The following is a 5,238-nucleotide window of genomic DNA, read 5'->3' on the forward strand; positions in this document are numbered from 1 at the left end:
TTTCTCACTTTTATGTATACCCGTCACTGAATCTCCTGAAAAGACCAAAGGGAAAAGTAAGAGAGAATAACTGAAAACTGTTTATTGATACAAGAAATCACTCACACGCATAAGCTCGGTCTTACTGAATGGATTAGGTCTTTTGTCAATTTTTTTTCAGTTGTTTCCATCCTGAGTAGGTCAATTATTGAGTGCACTCAGTAATTGAAACTCATGGAAAAAATAAATCTGCTGAACTCTGTAAACAGAGCCGACCATAGCTTGCTTTTACAGCAGGATCACCTAGGGGAAGAATGTGTGTTTATAGACACTCTGGGTGAATTCAAAGCAGTTGTTCCATGGACCCACTTTACCTGCACATGGATTTATAAATGTGTTACTTAACAGCCCAACATTTCCTTCAGGAAAAGCAAGACTTAGAGAATAAGAGAAAGAAAGCAGGCAGTGTAGCCTCATGGTGTAATTCCAATACCTTTAAACGCTAGAATTTCTAACAATACTAAGCATAAATACTACTTGCTTTCTAGAAAGAGCTCAAAAATTTGGTTTTGAAAACGAAATTTTCTTCAGAGATTAGTCATAATAGTGATGCAGGTGCCACAGGAGCCATTTAGATTTAATTAAAGTACGACAACAATGACATCGCCAAGATTTTTCATTTTCCCTCTTTACTTCATGAATCAAAATTGCTATGAAACAGGAAGATTGATAGAACTTTATTCATATTCACTCTGAGTCATGATTACTTTTCCAATGTGAATGTATTCCTGCTACATATAGTTGAATTGAACACATACGGTTCAATTCTGCATTACACAGGAAATAGGTGACTAATGAATACATAATCTGAGATTGGAATGAAGGCAAGAGAATATATGAAAACTTAGCAAGCAGGTGCAGGGGCCAAGAGTTCGATTCCCAGGCCTGCTGTGCCAGCCCCGCCCCCCTCGGGGGGTGTGTGTGCTGAGACAGCAATTGAGACGGGGCATGGTGGCACACCCCTATAATGCCAGCTCTTGGCAGGATGTAAACAGACTAATCACTATGAGTCTGATCTAGTAGTGAGACCCTGAACACCCTGTAGACCCATCCCTAAAATAAAAAAAAAAGAAAATTTAACAGACACCAACATCTGATAACTATTTATGCATAGAGAAGTATTTGTACAGAAAAAGCCATACTCAATGAATAGTCTTCTGTTGCTTTTCCCACAATTCTGTGAACCTGGTCCACGAGACAGGAAGGGCAGAGAGATATTAAAAATTAAGAGACAAGAGAATATGAAGACAAACTAAAAGATTTACAAGTGATTATCAAAGAGCTATCACATTAGCACTTCCCACCCTTTATACATATAACATATGAAGAGTTTGATGTTTGTGGAGAAATTTGGGAAGATCGGTGAACTAACAAAACATTGGGTGAATTGCCAATGTGAAATTGGATATTTCAAGAACATTGATTTTCCACATCATCCTATTGTTTCCTCATTAGTGCTTCAAGCTCAAGAAGCACTTTCTCTCCTTTCCTTTCCTTTTCTATTCCCAGAACTAAACACACACACACACACACACACACACACACACACACACACACACACACTTCAAGCTGGTCCTATATCCCTGTATTCTTAAGTTACATTGAGAACTACAGAGGCAATGAGCCATTTTCTGACTCTCCTTTTTGTACCAACTTAAGCCAACATTTTTCTGCAGCTTGATTCTAGGGTCACTGGGAATTTGCTTTTCTGCCAGATATTGCTATGCTCTATAGACATATCCTATTTTTTTAAAAAAAGACAAAGAAAATAAAACCATGATTATTATCAAAGTCTTTATCCAGGCAAGGGAGAAAAATTAATCGTGCTTCTGTGCCAGGAACAGCTTCTGCCAGCCTTGGAAGTGGGATTGTGAGTATGGACCTTGTCCATGAGAAGAGAAATTTATAAAGTATAGTTCAGCTTCAAACATTATTCTACTGAGCGTAGAAGTAAACAAGTCACATTAGACAAAGATAAAGCCCTCTGGAATGTATGCCAGGGCTATGATGACCGAGACCTTTGATTCTGATATGCAGTTAAGTGAAACCAGGACTGTTTGTGGTAATTTTCTGGCTGTTGAATGGAACCCTGGGATCCCTGATGAGGATACCCAGATGATACAGAACACTTCTTGATTGAAGTTTTGCAGAACTCAATGTATCTTGAAACTCATGGATCCACGGAATTTATAGTCACCTCCGATAGATTTACTGCATAAGGTTTTGGCAATGGTGCATGAAGAAAAATTGAAAACAAAGCCAACTGTTGGAGGAGGATTTTAAGACATGCAAAGCTTGAATCTTGCAGCCCAATATTTTTTCTGATGCAAGTATCTGAGAAGCTTCCTACCCTCCAAAGGCCTTGGTTTAAATCAAGGAAATTAATTCACTTTGGGAAGAAACTGTGTCAGTTAGAAACGTAACAGAATATTTAAGCAGCAGAAGAAAGTTATTTCCAAAAATGAAAAAGAAGTGGAACATAGTCAAAGGAACTTGAAAATAGTGGTTGAATTAGTATAAAGCAGACAGTTAGAAATGTGGAAGCAGATTGATCTCATAGCTCTTGAAGCTTCCAGAAAAGTAGAAGAGGCAGTGAGGAAGGTGTCTAAGGACAAAGGAAGGAGTATAAGTACCATTTTTGTCACTCACTTATTCAGCTTTACTAAGAAGGTCTCCAGTGTGGTCCCTACTTTTGGTCCACAAGCAAATATGTTTGTACCATCCACAAACTGGCAGAGTGAAATGTTCAAGGAAATTCAATAGAGAAAATATCAGTTGATTCATTTGTACCAGAATTATGAAAAGACATCCACAACCTGTCCTCATGAAAGTGTCACATATTGCTCAAGTTATTGTATGGTCTTACATTTATGAAGCATACAGGCTGACTTTAAGGTACAGAAGAGAAGAAAAAGTGCACAAGAAAATTAAAAGAAGAATAACTCTTCAGAAGGGCCTAGAGTGGCCCAGTAATTATTAGGATGATCATGACTATTAGCCAATTAGGGATGATTGCTACTCATTTTTTTTAATACCATGTCTCACGAAGCAGTTCAGACTCAGTGATCCTCCTGTTGAAGCCTCCCAAGTGCTGGGATTATAGGCATGTGCCACCATGGCCAGTTCTGGAGCTGACATGACATGCCCAGGTTTCCAAGGCCGGCATGGTGTGCGGTACCAAGGATCAAACTCAGGACCTTGAGCTTGCCAGCCAGGTGCTTATGCCACCAAGAATCTCCCCAGCCCTACAATTGCTTTTGAACTCAACACCTAATTAAATTTTGTCCCTAAAATAATCTTTTTTCTTTTTTTTTTAAGTTCATATATTTACCAAATTCATAAGATTGGGAGAACTTCTGGAGATATCAGAATATTTTGTTTAAAAAATGGATAATTGGAACTGCTTCCAGGATCCTGAGATGCAGAGAAACCGGGGTTGATGTGGCTCCTCAAGAGTTACTGATGAATGAAATGGCAGAAAATGGAAAAAGTTGTGACCGGAGATGTGTAGCAATGAGCAAGGAACAACACAATGGAAATTTCCCATTATGTTCAGCATATATAAAAACAATTTCTTCTGTATGCCTACTGGATAGGCTTGGGGATGTAGTCTTCTGTGGGGTTTGGAACAGGGCTGCACACCTTTCTGTTTTATCTGGGCCCACACAGAGCTTCACTTACATTAGCTGCTTATGAATGTAACTCAGTGAATTTCCTTGAGCCACTCTATCCTGACCAGATTATTTGTCCAGATGAACAGGGCACTCCAGGAAGCATTTCCTTGTGGAACATCATCTCGAAAGTTAGGATTGAGGCCTGCATGTGGGGTATCAGTACAGCTATCATAGAGCTGCCTCCATACTTCATGGCCAGAGCAGCTTGCCTCTCAGGCCCTGAACCAGATGATGAAGAGTATCACAAATTTGAAGAAATGCCAAGACATGCAGAGTCTGCACAGGACTTTCCCTCATGAGCAAAACTCGCAATTCAAAGACTCGTACAGAAGGTTGGATTTTTTTTGAATATTGGTCTGTGCTTCTATTCCAAATCCGCTATTTGATCTTGCTAGAATAATGTTCAGACATTTTCTTGTACCTTTTTGGACCTTCTCTGGTGCAACCCCGATTGGAAAAGCAATAATTAAAATGTATATCCAGAAAATCTTTGTTATTATAACATTCAGCAAGCACATTGTGGAGCAGATGGTAGCTTTCATGGGTGCTGTCCCCTGCATAGGTCCGTCTCTACAGAAGCCCTTCCAGGAATACCTTGAGGCCCAGTGGTTGAAGCTACACCACAGGAGCAAAGGTGGTGCACCCTAGAGAGAAAACTGGCTGTCCTGGCTGTTTGAGAAGTTGGTGATGGTGATAGTATATTACTTTATCCTGTCTATCATTAACTCCATGGCACAGAGTAATGCCAAATGAATTCAGCAGTGGTGGAACTCAGAGGAGAAAACTAAATAAACAAAAAACATTTTTAACTGCAGCAGTTATAGTGGATGGGTTCTGCCTTAATTTGGAAGGACTCCAAATGAGGAAGGAAAATTCCCTCTTCCAGCTTGTATCAATTTTAAAGACTGATAACCAACCAACCCCAGGCCCTGCAAGTGTGGAGGAGAGCTTCTGCTCTGTCCTGCGCCTGCCCACCGCTCCAAGCCCAGACCTGCCACTTGAAAGAGGCCTTTCCCTGCATTCTCCAGACCTCCCCCGCCTGGCCAAACCCAGCACAGCCCACCATCTGGGTAAGAACTTCTGCCATGCTCTTGGGAGTCCTGCAGAACCACCAAAACACAACACTGGTGAGTGTGTGGGAGAGCTTCTACGTTCTCTCACTCCTGCTCCTCATATCCCTACAGACCCAGCCCAGACCTAGCATACAGGCTTGAGATAAAACCCTGCAGCTAAAGTCCCTGCAGTGAGACTAGGGTCAAAACCACACAGCTAATCCAGGAAAAGAACATCTTCCCAGAGGTGTACAGCAGGCCCACTTCCAAGGGCAACAACAGTAAGGAGTTGAGCACAGTAAGCAAACCCAAGCCAGGCACAACTGCATGAACTAGAACATGGTATATTAGTACCTGAATTCCATTAAGTATTAAGGACATAATTGCATCAAAGCTCTACACCAAAGGTCAGAGGTCAGTGTTAAATGAAATGAAAACGACAAGGAGCAAAATGCAATCTCAGGCCTCAAACC

General features: G+C 40.8%; 1 pseudogene across 1 annotated transcript; it reads left to right on the forward strand.

Annotated features, from left to right (window-relative positions):
- Positions 1 to 3,571: 3,571 nt before the first annotated feature.
- LOC101575175 lies at positions 3,572 to 4,505 on the forward strand (annotated as a pseudogene). The gene has a single exon (XR_192544.1). The product of XR_192544.1 is annotated as a vacuole membrane protein 1 pseudogene (transcript).
- Positions 4,506 to 5,238: the final 733 nt, after the last annotated feature.

The sequence above is a fragment of the Octodon degus genome, unplaced genomic scaffold, assembly GCF_000260255.1.
Source record: "Octodon degus isolate 3935 unplaced genomic scaffold, OctDeg1.0 scaffold00051, whole genome shotgun sequence".
Lineage (NCBI taxonomy): Eukaryota > Metazoa > Chordata > Mammalia > Rodentia > Octodontidae > Octodon > Octodon degus.